The 21,164-nt window shown below is 39.3% G+C and overlaps 2 long non-coding RNA genes across 2 annotated transcripts in view; both read right to left on the bottom strand.

The window, feature by feature from the left end:
* The window catches only part of LOC142848895 (uncharacterized), a 54,857-nt gene extending 40,900 nt beyond the window's left edge, over positions 1-13,957 (bottom strand). Inside the window, exons 1-2 of the long non-coding RNA XR_012910484.1 lie at positions 13,874-13,957; positions 2,290-2,384 (exon numbers count right to left, since the gene is read on the bottom strand). This is a non-coding gene — a long non-coding RNA (uncharacterized LOC142848895). The remainder of the gene's footprint in view (positions 1-2,289; positions 2,385-13,873) is intronic.
* A 439-nt stretch (positions 13,958-14,396) lies between these two features.
* Positions 14,397-21,164, bottom strand: part of LOC142848307 (uncharacterized) — a 79,190-nt gene continuing 72,422 nt past the window's right edge. The window contains exon 4 of the long non-coding RNA XR_012910398.1: positions 14,397-20,990. This is a non-coding gene — a long non-coding RNA (uncharacterized LOC142848307). The remainder of the gene's footprint in view (positions 20,991-21,164) is intronic.

Below are 21,164 nucleotides of genomic sequence, written 5' to 3'. Positions count from 1 at the left end.
CTCACATTGATATTTTCAAGAGGTTGAGACTCTGTGAGGATATAGAGATCCGAAGCTGTTTGTTTCCTGTATAAAATGCTACTGTTTATATGTGGCCTACTTACTCAACTCACATTTGCTTGTGATGGCTAAAGACATTCCCCTTTATGCTAGGCATCCATTTTGGTATCCACTAGTCCTTTGTCTATGACTCCAGTCCCTGGAAGATAAGTTCCCAGTAACTCTGACTCAGTGACCACTACCCAGAAATGTACAGCCATGACTATCTATTTGCTATTACATGACCAACTGCTTCTTTTGCTTCTGTCACTTCCTTAAACAGATACCCAATGATTGTTTGGAGTCACCTTGGAAGAAAAGACCAGTTTTCATTTTCTTATGTAGGTATTGAAAGGCTTCTTGTGGTTTTCACCTTCAAAAATAAAACAAAACAAAAAAAAACAAAACAAAGAAACTTTCTCAAAAAAAAAAAAAGAAACTTTGTCTATCCCCATTCTTCACAACATGACTGAGATTTGGACTTTAGGGCTGTTGTCCTGTTAGCAGTTAATCAATAAATTTTAATTATAACTTGATTAATTCTATGGTCTTTTCCTGGGGGCCACAAACTCTGAAACGTATCTATATAATTTTAGCAGTCTTTGGGTTTTATATAAGTGCTTTGGAAATAGTTGTAGTGTTGTTTAGGGAGCAATGACAAGGCAAGCACCTTGTAAACACATGTTCAGGACCAAGGTTTTTTCCTAAATATTTTCAGTTTGCACCGGTTGGTTGAGCTGAGGACTACGGAACCTGCAGATTGCATGGCAGCTGTCTCCATGAGAAAGTCCTTTAGGGATTATCCTGCCCTCAGATCTGCTATGTTTCTGTGTAACTGGGAGAGTCTCAAAGTGGCAAGTAGTAATCATTCACTCCATTCAGAGCTTTGACTCCATGTTCCAACTTCAACATATTTTAGCTGTTTGTGTAAGTAATGAAAATCAAAGTTCCTGGCCTTTTAGGAGAAGAACCTAAGAAACAGCAAGATTTTATTGACATATATACATATATTCTTATTTTTTAAAAGTGTCTGCATTGAAGTAAGCTTCTCATGATAACATAATGATGACCCAGGCTGGGACCCTATAGGACAATAAAGTAAGAATGACCTTCTGCTAATATCAAGTATCTTAAGCCACCAACTATCATTTTTTTGAAAGTACCCCCTCTGTTTTAGAAGTACATTGCTGGGATTGAACCCAGTGCCTTGTGCCCACTAGGGAAGCATGGTCACACTAGTTATACCATGCCCTCTAAAAATCCTTCAAAACTCATGGATGAATACAAAATAAATAGAACACTTCCTTGTGGAAGAAAAATATCCAGAAATATAGGCTGGTAAGGCTAACAGATCAGTGTACCAGAATGCAGCTGACAAAGTCAGGGTCCGAGACAAAGTTAAAGTCAAAATGTATTAGCTACACAAAACTGAATTGGGAAAAGGAGAGAAGCTCGGAGAAAACCCCTCTCTGGTGGAAGACACAGACCACCTGCTTGCTTTGGTTCTCGTTTTCAGGGAAGAGAAAGAAATTCTCCTTAAACAATTACACCTGAAAGCTCACAATTACCAGGGAAGGCTGCATTATCCAGACGCCCTCAAAGACATGATGAAAGCGTAGTACGAGCTGACCAAGGAGTCTGAGTACTTGGGGGGAAAATTCTGAGTCTAATGGAATAGATAAAGCAATAAAAGAGTGTATTTAAAGCAAATTTAAGAAGCCTGGTCTTGTGAAAAATCATTGCTTAGGCTTCTTTAAAGAAACAACCAAAAGTTACTTTCTCAGAAGCTTACTTTTGAAAATAAAAAATATAGTGATAAACCAAGAATCTTGAGGGAAATACTAAACACAGAATAAAAATTACTAGTGGGAGCTGGAGAGATGGCTCAGTGGTTAAGAACATTGCCTGATATTCCCAGAGGTCCTGAGTTCAATTCCCAGCAACCACATGGTGGCTCACAACCATTTATAATGGGGTCTAAATGCCCTCTTCTGGCCTGCAGGTGTATATGCAAATAGAGCACAATAAACATAAAAGTAAATAAATATCTTTTAAAAAACAACTAGTGAATTATACGCAATAAAGATGAAAGATTTTTCAGAATGAAGCACAGAAACATTGGAACAAACACCCTGCACATACTTTAGCGTGTTGCAGTCTCTTAAGTCCTGGAGATGTCATGAAGGTCGCTGCAGCTTCTGCATTTTTAGAACTGAGGACATCAAGGCTCAGGAAGACTAAGGAACTCACCCAGATTCTCACAGCTGCTGAGAAAGAGACGCAGCCACAATTCCAGCCCAAAGGACTGAGCTTCAGTTCCGTTTCCTAGCAACTGCCTCGTGATCCTGTCAAGAAAATGGAAATCACTAAAGAAGAGACCCATGGAGGTTAAATTTGTCCCAGAATGAGCAACAGTGAGAGTAAAGCAAATACGTTTTTTAGAGAGATGATGGCTGAAAATTCTCCAGAATTGAAGAAAAGCATCATTTATCCAATTTGATAAAGGTTAACATTTCTTAAGTAAAATTTTAAAAAGAGATCACATCCAGACAGAGCATCGTGAATCCCAGGATTGCAAGGGAAAGGAGATGCTGACCATGAAGACAGCCTGTTAGAGATGACAAATTGATAGAATGAAAACCTTTTTCAAAGGCAGGAGGCTTCTTGAGGCAATGGTGGAAGCCAGGTGATGGGCAGGCTATATCCCAATAGCAAGGGAAGATGACCGTCAGTGACAAGGTATACTTGGTAGGATTGTCACTGAGGAATGTAAGGAAATTAATGCCTTTTACGCAAACAAAAAATTGAAAGAGAATAATCTTGTACCTTCATTAAAGAAAAACATGGAGGACATAGTTAAGAAAGAAGGAAAATTATATAAGAAAGAAAATCTAAGCTATAAAGCAAACTATTAAACTGTATATACATGAATAAATCTAAACCGGCTTTCTATAAATAAACACTAAAAATCAAAACGTTTAGAAGAAAAATAATTAAATTCTATAACTGCCCAATAGGAACTAAAAAATAGGGAAACTGATGTGTGCATACATAAGCGGCCTTAAGCCACCTGTGAAAACTACTGTCTTAGAAAAGGTAAGATCTTTGGAGAGAAAAATGGATTTTTTTTCCCAGATAGGTCAGGAGAGGTTTGAAAAAAGCTTTAGGAAAATGTAAAAAGGAAACAACCATCTGGCCATCAACCACGAGTGCCCACCTTCCCGCAGGGGATTTGTGCCCTCTCCTTTAGTCCCATGGCAATGCGACAGTTGATTATCACGTCCCTAGACTCTCAACTTACAGATAATATACTAGGGAGACTGCTGGAGTCTGGGCATTAAGGAATCATGCAGGAAGGAGCATATATCTTAAAGTAATGTGGACCTTATAAGACTAGGGGGTTGCTTAATTAACTCACATCACCATGCAATACTGCATTTGTGAATTGCAATGCTCTGTGTAGTCCACAGTTGAGGAACAGGATATTCCAATACAGAGTTCTTTGGACTGAAAGCATGGCATAGCACGAGCTCAGCAGAGCAGAGTGAAATTCTCCCCGGAGTGTGCACAATGCCTTGCCTCAGCTTCAGCTACAGGTGAGATTGACATAGTGGGGCTGGGTGGTCTTGCAGCTGAGACGTTGCAACACCTTATACAAAGGAGCCCATTAACGGGAGCTGATGTGCTCAGGATCTGGTAGTAAAGATGTTGAACATTTACTGAGGACTTACTGTGTCCCACATCAAGCTATCCCTTAATCTTCCCAAAAGTCTTATAATCCCTTCATCTACATAGAGTGCCAAGGTCCAGTGGACTTTTCCTACCAGAGCTTCCAGCTGACCACTGCCGCCTTGTTGAGCTCTGCTTTGGGCATTTCTTGAGCTGATACTGAATTTCTATTCATTTAAATGTCTTCCAAGCTTTGTGTCAGCTCAGACGAAAGGGCAAAAGGGTTCTGGAAATCAGTGCGTAGGTTCCTCAAACAGCTGAGAATAGATTTCCCTGAGTCACCTACACTACACTGGGCATATGCCTAAATGACTCTCTATTCTACTCTAGAGGTTCTTGTTCATCCACAGTCATTGATGCTCTGCTCATAATGGTCAAGAAATGAAAACAGCCTGTCTATAAACCGATGAATGTATAATGAAAATATGATACATTTAAGACAATGGAAAATTACTCAGCTATTAAAATTAAAAATATAAAATTTGCAGGTAAATGGGTGGAGACAAAAACAGTCATCCAGAGTGAGTAACTCAGACCCAGAAAGACAAGTGTCACATGTTTTCTCTCCTTTATAAATGTTAACTTTGAACTTTCAGATATATGTGTCACATTTGGAATATTCACAGAAGTCAGTAAATTACTGAGAGCCCATGGAGAGTGTGGAAGGCCCAGAGCTCTTTTGCCGCCACAGACACGCACTAGGGCAGTGATTCTCAACTTTCCTAATGCTGCGACCCTTTAATACAGCTCCTCATGTTGTGATGAACCCAACCATAAAATCATTTTTTTTTTTGGACATTGGCACGCGGTTTTGATCCTACGCAATGTGCTGGCTTGGTGGGAGCCTAGCCAGTCTGGATGTTCACCTTCCTAGATATGGATGGAGGGGGGAGGACCTAGGACTTACCACAGGGCAGGGAACCCTGACAGCTCTTTGGACTGGAAAGGGAGGGGGAGAGGAGTGGGGGGAAGGGGAGAGGGGTGGGAGGAGGGGGAGAAGAGTGGGAGGAGGGGGAGAAGAGTGGGAGGAGGGGGAGGGAAATGGGAGGCTGGTGGGAGGAGGTGGAAATTTGTTTTTTTTTCTTTTCTTTATCCTCCTTTTATCAATAAAAAAATAAAAAAAATCATTTTTGTTGCTACTTCATAACTAAAATTTTGCTACTAATACGGATCATAGTGTAAATATCTACATTTACTGATGGTCTCAGGTGGCCCTGTGAAGAGGTCATTTATTAGGGGTCACAACCCACAGGTTGAGAACAACTGTACTAGGGAACCTGAAATGTTAAACACGCAGAGCTTTTCCTTCAAGGGAAGGAATACAAAGCCTGGCTTTCATCCAGACGCCTGAAGCGGTTGTGTTTTCTAGACTGGTGACCTTTGCACAATCTGTGTGGCTGAAGTCCCGTCTCCAGACCCATTCTTGCAGACTTGTTTTTCTCAGTCAATCTGTACAACCTGCTTTTATGAACGGAATCCCATGTACTTTATAAAGAGTTTTGGTGTGGTCACATCTGTTCTATATTTAGCTTTCTTTATTCCTCAAGTAGCCTTAGGCATGCTTTATTGTACATGTGTGATTGATTTAATCATCAAAGGAATAGTTCCCACTGGACTGTGTTGTATTTAAATAAGCCTAAAATAAGCCAATAGGGGTCAGACTCCCACAGTTTGGAACAACACTGGCTACGGAGTCATGTTGCACCAAACTGCCTTCTTGCCTCCCGTGTTCATCTCTGGGCTGTCAGCGAAGATCACATAGACCCCTGCAGGAAGGGATTTCTAGGGAGAGAAAATAGAATGCACTTGTGTAAAGGGTTAAAAAGTAATTGTGGAACAAGAGACGGTAAGATGAGGGGGGAGAAGGAAGGACAGGGTGGAAGAGAAAAAATGAGAGAGAGAAATAACACGAAAGACATTTCAAAAAGGTCATGTGGAAACCTACTAATGTAGGAGCTTCCTAAAATACACCTATACACACACTGCCCACTGCTACTACAGTGGAACAAGCATTAACTAACAACAATTAATTATTGGATTAACCAATCACTCTCTGATCGGGTTTAAGTCCCATTCCACAAGATAAAACTCATACCTACTACAATCACCAGGCCAAGAATCTATGGCTATACAGGGGTCAAAGAACCTAGGGAAGGAACTACTACTATTCTACTAAATGTATTAAACTATGTAGTTTTAAACTGACCCCTAATGGCTTCTTCCTATGCCCACAGATTCATGCATGTCTCAACCCTCATCAGAGAAGCTTCTGATTGTAGTAGATGATGATTAAAATAGAAGCCCACAACCAGCCAAAGTGCAGAGAATAAGAGACTAGAGAACACTTAGTCATCAATGAAGCATATACACCTTATCCCTTCCTTCCAGTGTTCAGGGATCATCACAGAGGAGGGGACAGAAAGAGGATGAGAGCCAGAGGCCATGGCTGATTACAAGGCTATGACATCGTAGCTGCTCCCAGGACCTCACTGCTGATGCAGCAGCATCCACAAGACCTGTGCAAGCCCAGGCAAGACCAAATCCCAACAGGAAGAGAGGAGTTGGACATGACCATCAAAAGCCAGGTGGTATTAACAGTATTTAGCTGAGAGAGGAAAAGACAGAGAAAAAGAACAGCCTAAGCCAACTGATAAATTGGTCATGCTCTGGTGGAAGTTATTTAAGCAACACAAATTGACCTTAATGGGGAAAGGGTGGTACAAGTTGGGTAGTAAGGGAAGGATTGTGGAGCTAGGGAAATTGGGTAAGGGAGAGAGAAAATAATCAAAGCGCATTGTATGCGTGTCAAATAAGAAACTCAGAAGGAAAAACATCCTACTCTAGAAAATCAGCTATCAACTAGGCACTCTCCCGGTTATTTGGCTAATGATGTTTTTTCCATAGTCTTCATATTTATTCTAACCAACATTATGCCAACAAATATTAGTATGGCGAGGATTATATAACCACTTTGTTTTTCTATAAATGTCTCCTCCAAGGGCAAAGGTTTTAATGGGCCTGTTTCTGATTTCTGCCCACAAATAAAATTTGACACTAAACTTTCAATTTCCCTTGATTGGAGCCTTCTGGAAGAGAGAGAGTTTGGTGCGTTCAGGGCAGCAGGCTAGAGAGCAGTGGTAGGTGATGTGTGAAAGGCTCATGATGAGATTCTCTCAGGCTACAGTCCTATACTTCCTAACCACAGATGAAGGAAGCCAAGGATACATAGTTCATTCATTTTTTTAATGTGATTCTTGGAAGCAAGAAAATTTTCATTATAGAAAACAGCAAATATTACACGGACATTCAATCAAATGTCCTAATTCTATCAATTTCTATCATAGACATTGAACATAGAATAGAGATTATGGAGGATTTAGAGAGAAAGGAAATCAGGGAAGTTGCCTAATATGTACAGATTAACTTGAGGAAGATAAAAAATCTTCTTGAAATGGGCAATGTCTTTACTGTGTTTGCCCAATAGAATGAATATAACAAGCAACTGAATTATATTAAGAATGTGTAAAGCTGTTCATTTTGTGTACACTACCATAACTATACTTTTAAAAGCAGAAGAAAAGGGATTTGCCGTCTGCACAAAGCCTCTCCTCAGGGAGGAAAGGAAGGTCCTGCTGGCCCTGCCGGTGGTGTGAGACAAGGAGGAGCCACTTGCAATATTGGAGCTGACTCAGGCCCCATTCCTATTCAGTAGTTTCTCTTGCCTACTTTGAACATCTTCTATTCTGTGCTGCACATGATCAGAGGTCAGAGGGAAAGCTCGTTTAAGGAAGTGAAAGCAGAGAAGAGGGATTTCCAACCAGGAAGAAGGAAGGTAGTAACTTCATGTGGAGGGCGACAACATTCAGGGAGGCAGCAGGATGAATCTCTGCAAGGATATTCAAAAAATGTCTTCCGTACAATTGCTAAACAGAGGAGCAATGGATGCTGTTTACCAAGGGATGATGTTCACACTCACAATACAAACCTATCACTAAGTAAATGTACATTTCTGACGGTCCCCCTGGAGTGGAGAAGCAGCAGCAGGGGATAGATGAGATGCATCATTTCACATGACAAGGCATCAGAAACAACGCCAGAAGCACAGTACAATGCTGCCTTTTTGTTTATCTTTCCTGAAAAAGATATAACACAAATTCTCACTATGTCTCCTATTCTTTTCATCTTAAAACGTAAAGGAGTTTGTAACCTGAAGTATTTCCCATTTTTTTTTCTGTTTAAAACTGTCTCAAATTATTTTTATGCTGTTATTTAATATGTAAATGGTATCTCCATATATTAAGTGAAGTATCTTTGATAAATACATAAATAAAATTTTAATTTCCTCTGGGAACTAAGTAAATAACAAACTCACTACTATGTATTGATTCTCTTTTTATTTTCAATAAGATTATTCTTGAAGCAAAAAGGACAATACGCGCCAAGCCCCTGCTCCATCAAGCTGCGAGAAAGCCCTGACCAGCAGGTACCATCAGATGAGCTAATGGCGGAGTTTAGTCTGAGCATCTTTGTCAAGGAGCAGACTGGCACCCCGGTTCTCTCTCATGCAAAAGAGTCTGTGCAAAAGCCCTGCTGCTTATGCACAATGCTTCATGGTGCGATATCATATCCATTCCCTGATAGGGCAGGCAGGATGCAATTAGCAAAAATTCACTCCCCAACCCAGCCCAGAAATTATAGTGCCAACAAGTTTGCAAAAACTATCTCTCTCTCCTATGTGAGCCAACTACAACAAATGTCACTCTTTTTAAAAAGTGACCACAGACTGCAGGAACTGTGATCTTCAGGCAACCACGTATTTCAAAATCAGTTACATCCAAATCTGAAAAGAAAAGCAGCCTTTTAACTCTACAGCTGCTTCTTTTTGAGCACCAGCATTTCCAGGCTTTTGGTGTTTGCGTAACATGTTCTCAGCCCTAAAGTTTCATCTTCTCGTTCACTCAGCTATTTTAAGGATTTTTCTTCTTTATTGAGCACCAAATACTGCTTTAGAACCCAAAGATGGGAGAAGCAAGTCTCTGCTGTTAAACGGCATGTTCTATGAAAGAGACTGGCCACAAAAGCTTAGTTGTTGCTGTCACATATAACATTGGCATCTAAAATAAAAAGACCGGAAGAAAAGTAAGAAGGTAACTTAGCATAACTTTTGAACTAACTTTTCAGATACTTTAAAAGGTAGTATTGGGGGAATATTTGCAGACGGGTGACTCTCTTGGATGGGCTCAGGCTGACTCGACTGGTGGCATGTTCTCTGATCCAGATCCTTACTGAAGGCGAGATGCTGCTCAGGAAACTGTGGCTGAAAGGCCAGGATAGAAAAAAAAATACCTAGGAAAAATTGTACCCGCCAGAATTATCAGAAATCCAAGTTAATTTTTAAAAACTTTTATACTCAACAACTTGAAGCTCCACAGTACAAAGGGATATAATTGCAGGTAAATATGGGGAGAGACTCCTTAGATGGAAGACATATGCCTGTACTGGGGCAGGGCCCCCTGCCATGGTCACGGCACAACAAGTTTGTATCTCTTCCTTAACATTGCTAAGGATAACAAAGCATGGCCATCCTAGGGTTCCAATGGAAGTTAAGCGTCTAGCTTTTCTAGAACTTGTTGATGGTGACACCATCAGTATGACTGTGCTTCCGTGTCAGGGGAGAAACTGTTGGTCCAGTCTTCCTAACCACAATGTCAGATATGCTGAAACAAAAAGGGATTCAGGGACTGTTGTTAGTGGGTACACAGTCCCCCTGGTTTTGGTTGTTGGAAGGTTGGGTGGATATCAACACTCAGCAGAGTGCTGACACTTCCAGAAAGCTGTGACAGAGGTTGTGGATCCCAGAGCTAAAAGGAAACATTGTTATCAATGCCTTCCTTTTGACTAGTTCTAACATGAGGATAGCCTTATAACATGAACTAAGACAACTTTAAGTGTGGGTGAAAGAAACAAACTATCTACCCAGACATAAATGCGTGAGCTAAACTCAATGTTAATTTTCTGTAGAAATGAGCTGAAACAGAAGATGTTGTTCAATTTGCCTAAGAAGAGCTGGGGGGGAAGATTTGACTTCAGAATTACAGTGAACTTTGTAAAAAGTGAGTCGGTGCCAAAAGAGATGTTAGAATTGACCAAGAATCGCAGTAAGGCTTAGAAGAAAACATAACACATGTTAGCAAGCAGGATCCCAAACACTGTTTGAAGAAAATGTGGATGTACTTAATGTCTAGCGTTTTGCAACAATGCCGCATCCTATTGCATTTAAACAAAGCAACATAGAAAGTTGTCAACAACACCAACCCGTGTTTATTCCCCCATCGTTTCTAAGGCTCACAGTCAATGAAAGGAACTCTGCAACTGTATTTGGCAAAGTGGGAGACAAGTGGTGTCATTTCAGCACTGTGACATCGCTGGTCTCAGTTACACAATTACTCCTGTTTCGTTAGTCAGGGTTTTGAAGATTCCAAAGTTGTGTAAGACTATATCAAAGTGAAAGAATTTTTCTAAGATCCCATTTGGGGGGGGGGGGAAGCAATTTTTGATTATTAATTGCAAAATAAAATACATTTACAATAAAAAATAAATATTTGAGCAATTTTGTACTCTTTCGTCAAGCCTCCTTGATGGATCTCATTAATGCGAACAAATACATTATAACATTTATAATATATTTGGACCTATGCTTTCAGTGACAGCAGGCAATATTTCTAAAAGAGCTAACACAATGGCTGGCACACATAGATACCAAAGACATTGTGTAAGCCCACTGACTATGAGTTTCTTCACCTGAACAGGAATTTCAGATACCGTGGAAATCAATGATTCATGTGTCTTTCTGTCCCACTAAAAACATTTTTGCATAGACTCCAACTTTTGTAGACGAATTCAGGAGTTTAGTTCATCACCCTGTAGACAGTTGGGGGCTAAAATGAACAACTCTGATAACCTCTTACTTCATTACTGTGAAAAATGACAGGGGACATGGGGGCAAACAATGTCCCCCAAACAAGATGCACCTCACTTCTCACTTTTGTATATTCTGTGAACTAGGAAAGTTGTGGTTTTGTTGCTGCTGTTTAAACAATTGTGTGAATAAATGTTGTTTTCAACTTTATCACCTGGCTGTGAGAACCTAAAATAGTTACTATCCAGCTTTTATGGAAAAGTGTGTCAAACTTTTTTTTAATGGATTTTTATTGAGCTCTACATTTTTTACAATAGCCAAAAATAGCATAAAATATCTCAGAGTAACTCTAACCAAACAAGTGGAAGACTTGTATGACAAGAACTTTAAATCTTTGAAGAAAGAAATTGAAGAAGACACCAGAAAGTGGAAAGATCTCCCATGCTCCTGGTTAGGCAGAATTAACATAGTAAAAATGGCAATCTTACCAAAAGCAATCTACAGATTCAATGCAATGCCCATCAAAATCACAGCAAAATTCTTCACAGACCTTGAAAGAACTCAACTTCATATGGAAAAGCAAAATACCCAGGATAGCCAAAACAATCCTGTACAATAAAAGAACTTCTGGAAGCAACACAATCCCTGACTTCAAACTCTACTACAGAGCTACAGTACTAAAAACAGCTTGGTGTTGGCATAAAAACAGACAGGAGGACCAATGGAACTGAATCGAAGACCCGGATATTAATCCACACATCTTTGAACACCTGATATTTGACAAAGAAGCAAAACATATCAAATGGAAAAAAAGAAACCATATTTTACAAGTGGTGCTGGCATAACTGGATATCAACATGTAGAAGAATGAAAATAGACCCATAGCTATCACCATGCATAAAACTCAAGTCCAAATTGATCAAAGACCTCAACATAAAGCCAGTCACATTGAACCTTACAGAAGAGAAAGTGGGAAATACACTTGAACATATTGGCACAGGAAACCACTTCCTAAATATAACCCCAGTAGTACAGACAATAAGAGAATCAATTAATAAATGAGACCTCCTGAAATGAAAAGCTTCTGTAAAGCAAAGGACACGGTCCACAAGACAAAATGAAAGCCTAAAAAATGGGAAAATATCTTCACTAACATCAGACTGACTGCTAATCTCCAAAATATATAAAGAACTCAAGAAATTGGTCACCAAAAGAACAAATAATCCAATAAAGAAATGGAGTACAGACCTAAACAGAGAACTCTCAACAGAGGAATCTAAAATGGCTGAAAGACACTTAAGAGAGTCATCAGAGAAATGCAAATCAAAACTCTGAGATTCCATCTTACACCTGTAAAATGGTCAACATCAAAAACACTGATGACAACTTATGCTGGAGAGGTTGTGGGGAAAAGGGAACACTCCTGCATTGCTGGTGGGAGTGCAATCTGGTACAGCCCCTTTGGATGTCAGTGTGGCAGTTTCTCAGAAAATTAGGAAACAACCTTCCTCAAGACCCAGTAATACCACTTTTGGGTATATATCCAAAGGATGCTCAATTGTGCCACAAGGACATGGGCTCAACTATGTTCATAGCAGCATAGTTTGTCATAGCCAGAACATGGAAACAACCTAAATGTCCCTTTACCAAAGAATGGATAAGGAAAATGTGATACATTTACATAATGGAGTATTACACAGCAGAAAAAATAATGACATCTTGAATTTTTCAGGAAAATGGATGGAGCTAGAAAACATAATTTGAGTGAGGTAACCCAGACACAGAAAGACAATTAGCACATGTACTCACTCATAGGTGGTTTTTAAACATAAAGCAAAGAAAACTAGCCTACAAACCACAATCCCAGAGAACTTAGACAACAATGAGGACGCTAAGAGAGACTTACATAGATCTAATCTACATGAGAAATAGAAAAAGACAAGATCTCCTGAGTAATTTGGGAGCATAGAGACCTTGCAGGAAGGTTGAAGGGGGAAGAGGTAGAGAAGGGAGCAGAGAAAAATATAGAGCTCAATAAAAATCAATAAAAAACAAATTAAAAAATTAAAAGAAATAAAAAAGAAAAAATAAGTAAAAGAAAGAAAAAAGAAAAGTCTGTCAAATTTCTGTACCAGAATGTTTAAATAATATTTCCCTAATCAAACAGAATTTAAGAAACAGAATTGCCAACACCTGATTGATCAGCCCCTAGTCTTCCTATTCCTCCTATTGATTAAATACTGACTTAGGAACTGATTTAGAAAACAGAGTAAGGAGTTATAAAACCAAAGAAGGAATTTCTCAGTAACATTCTGCAGTTGTGACAAAACTAAAGCTCAGTGGATTTGCTGCCTTGACATAACACATTTCCAAGAGGCCAGGCTGGTTCTAAAATTCAGATTGTGTGTTAATGACCTATTGCTTCTTCTTTCCACATATTGGAAAGACACCATCTACCGTAGACAGGAGATAATGGGATAAAAGGACCTTTAAAATATAATTAATTGAACAAGTGTTCTTAAGTTTTATTTATGATTTTAAAAATTCGAAAATTCTGTCAAATGATTTAAAAGTGGAATTACAGTGATTGCAACGCATTGAGGGTTCAGTTCCCGTAACCAAGTGCTTGCCTAGTCTCAGCAGGCTTTAGGTTTGACCCCCAGAAATACAAAAGTAAAACAATAGGAAGGACTTAAAATAACTTTTATCTCACAGGATACTTTGAACAGAAACTTTAGAAATTCCTCAGCATATGGCTGCTATCATAATATCTTTGTATTGATTAGGGTTACCAGAATGGATTCAGATGACATATGATGATATTGTAAGCATATCAGTAAAGGGTTTTGACACTAAAAACCATATCATTTTCAAGATAAGTATTTGAAGAAGTGGATATAAATCCATGATACTGAAATCAGAATTTATTTCTTCTTTTTTTTTCTTTGGGGGAAATTCTGAAATAATTTTTTCCATATTTAATATCTAATACAAACTAGACTTCATCTTCAGAAGCGAGTGCTTCACACAGGAAGGAGAAGGCAATTCTTTGTATCATGGAGGTCAGAAAGAGGCACTTCCTTCACATAGCGTCTGTTTCTGAAGATTTTAGACTAGATGCAGACAACGTCGAGAGGCCTCTTTTTACCCCAGTCATTGTGGGACCCCCTACCCCTGTCTACTCACCTTGAAAAGTCAGATTTCAGTGTGGATGTAGAGTCAGGGACAGGTAGAGATTCACAGCGGGTTCCTCTCTAGCAGCATGTCTCTTTCCGCATGGCCACCCTCCGCTGTGCACAAGAGCCCTGAACTGCCCACTGAGCGAAAGGAAGCTAAAGGGCTCTGAGTTCCTCAAGGTTTCAACAGACCACAAAACCTCAAAGCCATTTCGACTCACTACACACACACACACACACACACGAGAGAGAGAGAGAGAGAGAGAGAGAGAGAGAGAGATAGAGAGAGAGAGAGAGAGAGAGAGAGAGAGAGAGAGAGAGAGAGACGGAGGGAGAGAGAGAGAGAGAGAGAGAGAGAGAGAGAGAGAGAGAGAGAAAGAGAGAGAGAGAAAGAGAGGGAGGGAGGGAGAGAGAGAGAGAGAGAGAGAGAGAGAGAGAGAGAGAGAGAGAACAAGTTCTCAATGATGGACAGTTTCCCAGGTAAAAACAACAGGAAGGTCAACTGTCAAGAAATGTTTATTAAGGTTTATTATTACTCAGAATTAAGTATTTCTTACCAAACTTTGTAGAGAATAAGAGATAAAGGTGATATTGTCCAAAACAGAAACAGGAGACAATCTGTGTATATTGTATTCAGGGTGAAGTACGCGCATAAGTGTGTGTGTGTGTGTGCGTGTGTGTGTGCACGTTTGTATGTGTGTAGCATTTCCTGCACAGGGTAAACCAGGGCTCCTTCTCTTCTAACTTCAGGGCTTAGCTCTTGTCTTGATATCTTTATTAATATACAGCAGTGACCAAAATAAGAAACTGTCATTAATAGAAAGACAATTGAAAATCTAAATACATTCTAGCAGTGAATGGATGGAGAGGGCATGTGTGCACCAAGTCATTTTTATCCACCAATTTATCGTTGTTGTCGTGTGTTTGAGACACAGAGAAAGAAGCAGGGGAAAGAGCTGGGAAGAATGGGAATGAATACACCACAGAGCTTGCCTGGAAGTCAGCGGACGACTTTGAGGAGCTGGTTCTTTTCTTCCACTAGGGTGACCAGGGCTGAAATCATGTCACAGGCCTGTATCATAAACACTTTTACTCACTGAGCCTCCTCAGTCCCAGGGTCACTCTTTATATTAAACAAAACCTTAAAAAATATCTATAGGCATAGAAAGATATTATATGGTTTTTAAAGGAAAGTAAGTTCTTTGAATTATGCTAATGTATGTATTGCTTTATGTCATTGCTAAAGATTACTATTCTTAAGTTTGAATTATTTTTATTTTTTATTTAAATTATATAATTTTTATTAGATTTTATTACCTAAAATAATTTTAATATAAATATGTTTTGATAACATTCTTCCTCTTACAAGTTCTTCCAGATCCTCTCCCACTCTTTACCCACCCAAATTTAAGTTCTTTCTCAAAAAACAAACAAAAACCCAAATCAAGGCTAAAACTCCCCAAAACCAGGAAAACAAAATAAAGCAAAAACAACAAACTGAAATCAAATAAAAGCACAAATATACACCAAAAATCAACAAGAAAGAAAGAGAGAAAGAAAGAAAGAAAGAAAGAAAGAAAGAAAGAAAGAAAGAAAGAAAGAAAGAAACTGGGCATACAATAATGTATTAGTCAGCTACTCCTGGACATGAGGCTTATCCTGGAGTGATTGATATACCCACTGTCTCTCTATTGGAGAAGAATGATTTTAAGTGACAGCTCAGTCATTAAACTTTACTCTAGTGGCTAGGTTTTCATTCATTAATTAATTCATTCATTCATTGGTTCATTCATTCATTTGTTTGTTCATTTTTAAAGCATAACAAAAAAATAAAATACAATAAAACAAGAACCTTCACATCAAAGTTGTACAAGTCGACCAACAAGAAAAAAAGACCAAGGGAAGGCACAAGAATCAAAAACCCACTTAATTTAATACTCAGGAATCCCACAAAAAACACTAAACTGGAAGCCATAATATATACACAGAGGACCTGGTACAGACCTGTGCAAGCCCTGTGCTTGCTGCCTCAGTAGCTTGTGAGTTCATTTGAGCTTTGTTCATGGTGATTTAAATGGCTTTGTTTTCTTGATGTCCTCCATTCCCTGTAACTCTTACATTTTTTTCCACCTCCTCTTCTGTGTAGTTCCCTGAGCTCTGAGGGAGGGATTTGATGGAGACATCCCATTTAGGAATGAGTATTCCAAGGACTTTGACATTCTGGGTAATATCTGACTGTGGGTCTCTGTATTTGTTCTCATCTGCTACAGGAGGAAGCTTCTGGTGGAACAAGGAACTCACTATGACTATAGCAGAATATCATTAGAAGCCATTTTATCACATTTTTTAGACTGGTAGTACTTGGTTTTGCCATAGGTCACTGTGGTATCTAGTCTCAGACTGTTGGTCCTATAAGTATCAGATACAGGTTCCATCTCACAGAGTGGGCCTTAAATCAAAATTTAAGATTACCATTACCTTGTAAATAAAAATATCTATAAATCTATGTTATAAATTGTTTTTAAGTAATATTTATTATTTAAACCTGTATTTTAAGCTGTTTAGATATATCAGTATTTTTAAAAGGTATTTTGAGGCACCAGGTTGATACTAAACTTGATTTTTCTTTACTTTAAAGGCCCTAGTTAGACATGCTTTGGTAATTTCTGGAGTTTTCTGATCTCCTTGCAATGCTAGATTTTTAAGCCAGCTTTAGACAGTGCATTTGTAGCTCTAATGGCCACATAATACAAGTATTCTGATTTGTAGTTTGAAGAAAAGGCTTTAAAGCCAGGGAAGTCTTGAATAAGGTAAGTAGCATCTCTGTCACATGAGTTAAAATGTTGAAACAGTAAAACAAAGTCGTGGAGAGGGATTCCCACTTTTAGCATTCATAGACTCAGTAGATTAAGGGAGCGAACTAAAGGAGGATCTTCAGCAAGTTATCTAGGCACCAAGGGTTTAAGGAACAAAGCTTGAGAAATGAGGTATAAACAGGTTCCCAAACATGCTTCTCCCCTCAGGGAAGGGCTGAGTCCCAGCTTAGTACTGAGGACCACGAAAACCAGAAAGAGAGCAGAGACACTAGGCAGCAAAGACACCAGTTTAGGAACAATGCAAGAGTTCAGAGGAGTTAGCTCTGCAAAACTCCAAAAGTGCTGCACTCAGAGAAGACATGAACTAGGAATGGGTATTATCATATGTGTAAATCCCAATCACAAAGTTACTGAGTGAGGTAGATAACTGTGGAATTACTGGAAAGATTAGGGGCTGGGCACAATCAACACAGCTACTCTTGTCCACCATGAAAAATCTGCGCTCTGAATGATGACGTCACCATCCAGATTAGTCAGTGCTCAGTCTCAGTGGGTAAGGTTACACAGGAGCTTTAGGGAGAGCACTGTACTCAGACAGAAGAGCCAGCGCCTGTGGTGACTGCTAACACACCTTCTAACTGGCTCTTTGCTTTGCTTTTTTTCCCCCTTTGGTTTTTTTTGTTTGTTTGTCTCAGAAAAGACCCTCCAAAGAAAACCGTAATGGACATAGTTAAACTAGCTTAGTTCATGAATAGCATCTGCTAAGTGAGTACCCTTGGTTCACTGTAACCCAATTCTAATGTTAAACTCTCTGCCTGGAGACATTCTTGCCTAAAGATTTTAAACATGCAGTGTATGACAAGGCATGATCATAAGCTGCATCTGTGCAGGAACATGACTGTCACTACATGTAACGACCAATCTCTCCAGTATTGGTGTGCATGTGTCTCTCCAGCAAATACCATTTTTTTTTTGCCTTGTTCTGAAACACAGCTTTAGGAGGCTCTCCACTGCTCTGTTCTCTTCTTACTAGTCAGTCTCTCTCTCTCTCTCTCTCTCTCTCTCTCTCTCTCTCTCTCTCTCTCTCTCTCTCTTTCTCTCTGTGTGTGTGTGTTCTGATGATCAACCACAGATCCTACACCACTGAGGAGTTACACCCCAGTCTCTTCCCTCTCCTACTTCCTTCTTATTTTTATTGACTGCCCACCCACCAAATGGGTGAGCCTATCTTGTTGTTGCAAAAGCATGAAGATAAATAGAAAATAGAAACAAATGCCCAGAGAGGTCTGGAAGTGATTAGCTTAAAAACAATGACTAATTTGAAGAAAGGAAATTAAATAAAAAGAGGTTTTACTGGACTCAACTTTTAAAATGAGATGGAAATTTCTGGAAACTAAAAAAAAATAAGATTACATCTAAAATTAAATACTCAATTTATAGGACATAGTAGAAAGCAATAGGTTAAAGAACAATGGCAGGGAAAATAAAATAATACTTATATAAAAAAAATCACACTAGAGACACAGAAGAAGAGTCCGTTTTGCTTGCAATTGGTACCTGAGAAAGAACTTGGAAGGAGCAATGGGAGCTGGGGGCCAGGGGAGAGACTGGGAGGAGTGGGGAGAAGGGAAACTGTGGTCAAATGTGTGAGAGAAGAATGCATAGATTTTTTTTAGGTGAAAAGATTCCGTTACTAAAATGTGACACTGGTTGAAGGAACAGGTGAACCCGAAACGAAGTGGGAAGAACAGAAAGCAATGCCCCGATCAAAGTTACTGAGTCAAAACAGAAAACAATATTAAAATAAATTTCAAGGTTGAAATCTATTTGTGTGTCTGTAGAATGTGAGTATAAATACACATTTTCAAAAGTACTCAAGTGTGGGGAATGTGTGTGCACGCATGTGTGTGTGTGCGTGTGTGTGTGTGTGCGTGTGTGTGTGTGTGCATGTGCGTGCGTGTGTGTGTGTGTGTAGACTAGAGTTCAGTCTCCAGTATTGTTTCTTGTGCTTCATCCACCTTGTTTTGCAGGGACAGAATATTTCTCACAGAGATCTGGAAATTTCCGTTTAGACTCAGCCGGCTGACCACACAGCCCACACAGAATTCCACCTGTCTTCAATTCCCTAGGACTAGAATTGTGAACATATGGTAACATGCCAGTTTTCCCACGGATGCTGGGAATCAAACTCCATCCCTCATGCTTATAAGGAAAACACTGTACTGACTGAATTGTGTCTCCACACCCTCCAAAACACTTTTAATTGAATGACAATTAACAATGAAATATTTTTTTGTTTTTTAAAAAACAGCAGTGAGATCCTGAGAAAATGGAATAGTATCATTCAAATTGTGGATGAGAATAGCTGTCAACTTAGAGTACTTAATCCACTGAAAATATCTACTATCTGCTAAATTATTCAGGTGAATCAAAATGATAACAACATGTATCCTACTGACAGGCAGTAAGGGAAGTAACAAACGAGCAACAATAGGAAAAACAGCAGTTTGGGATGAGCAAAGCGGACCTCAGACTGAAGCTGGGACATGTGGAGCTGAGTACAAGAGAAAGTAAATGCAGGCTAAACCTTAAAACATTGGAGATATAATGTAATAATGGAAATAATGGCTACCCGGGTTCCAAATGTAGACAGTATCAAAATACCTAGTTCTAACAGGAAAAGGGCTAGGAGGAAGAAAATTGAAATGAATGTTCTCTAATGCATACATCTTTATGGAGAAGGTGAAGAACTAATCAGTTTATAGAAAGAACATTCTGGATGCTGACTGTCTGTAGACTGGAATGAGTAGAGCTGTTCTATAGTAATCAAAATGAGAGAAATGAGATTACATGTACAAACACTCGGAAATTTGATACTGTATTAAAGAAACCAGACACTGAAGAACTTCTTGTGTGGGGCCATTTCTATAAAGTTTACTTACAGGCAAAATTGATGCACTGTATTGCAAACTTGGCCAGTGAAGGTCACTGGGGACTAGTGGGAAGAATATGGGGGACTCTGTGTGCTGTCTGAATTGGTGACTGCTTAACTTGATCCCTGGTGATTTGTTGCTTTTCTATTGATACATTCTACTTAAATATTGAAATATTTTTTAATGAGCCACAATGAAAATTCAGCAACTCAGTAAGTGGTTATTTCACAGTTCCATTATTCCTAAGTGGTAGTTTGGCCAACATTCTCTCTTCTCCCTAAGGTCTTGAGATCAGCTGTCTTTCTTTTCCAGATTCCTCGCGTGCCAGGCCAGCTCATTTTCTGGAACATGCTGTTGAAACATCCCCTTCCTCATTTTGAAATAGCCTGAGCTGCTGTGTTATCTCCACTAAAATAAGTGCAAAAACAGTTATCTCCAAATCCATGTTTAGAGCCAATTTGTAGCAAATTTGCATATGGCATCTGCGGGCTTCCAATTCTCACTCATTAACTCACTGTGCAGTACAGACTCTGGCTAAACTCTGCAACAGAGCTTCAAAACCATTTCAGTCCCATAGAAGAACTGGCTTTAGTTCTGGGGCCATGCAGAAGTGAGCATGTGAGATAACATCTGACTGTTTGAAGAGCCAGGAAATGATCTGAGAAGTACAAAAATCTCAGTGCTCCTTGATGCTCAGACCATCGTTTACGTGATCACTTAACCCATGTCTGTCTGCTTGATCTTGCCATAATCCTAGCACTAAAAAGTTTTAATGAAACTACAAGATGAAATGCAACCTTTTCTATAGACCCTTATCTCTAACTTATAACATACTCACAGAGGAAAGAGTCCTGCCCGACAGGCCTAAAAGTACCAGTAGTACTTTTAAATTTCCTAATCATATTCTTTCCCCTTCTCCAACTCCTCCCAGATCATCCTCACCTCCCTACCTACCCAACTTCATTTTCTTCCCCTCTTTATTTTTCTCTTTCTTTTGAAGGAAGGGAGAAAGGGAGGAAGGAGGAAGGGAAGGAGGAAAGAAGGGGATAAAGAAATCAAACCAACCAAACAAAAAGTTCCACAAGTCAAAAAAATACTAAAGTCAAACAAAATGCCCACAAAACAGTATGAAGTCTGTTTTGTCTTGGCCCACTAGTTCCTAGGGGTGGGGCCTGTCCTGGAGTGTGGGTCATACACCCAGTGACACTTTTTGAAGAAAACTAATTTTCCCCTTCCCAACAGATAGCAAACAGCTTCTTCAATAGGGTGGGACTTGGTATACACTTCATCTTCTCTGTGCTGGGATTTTGTCTTTCTGGAATCAGTGTAGGTCTTATACATGCTGTCAGTCTCTGGATTTCATAGAAGCATCAGAAGTCTGAAAAACAGAAAAAACATTTTCTTGGAGTCACCCACCGTTTCTGATTCTTCCACTATTTCTGCTACCTCTTCCACACAGATATCTGACCCATTACTGAGGGATTGATAAAGACATCCCATTTAGGACTGAGTGCTCCAAAGTTTCTCACTTTCTATACACTAGCCAGTAGCA

Source organism: Microtus pennsylvanicus, chromosome 4 (genome assembly GCF_037038515.1).
Source record: "Microtus pennsylvanicus isolate mMicPen1 chromosome 4, mMicPen1.hap1, whole genome shotgun sequence".
In the NCBI taxonomy this organism is placed as follows: Eukaryota; Metazoa; Chordata; class Mammalia; order Rodentia; family Cricetidae; genus Microtus; species Microtus pennsylvanicus.
Note: the sequence above shows the minus strand (reverse complement) of the source record. Positions and strands in the feature narration are given on the sequence as shown.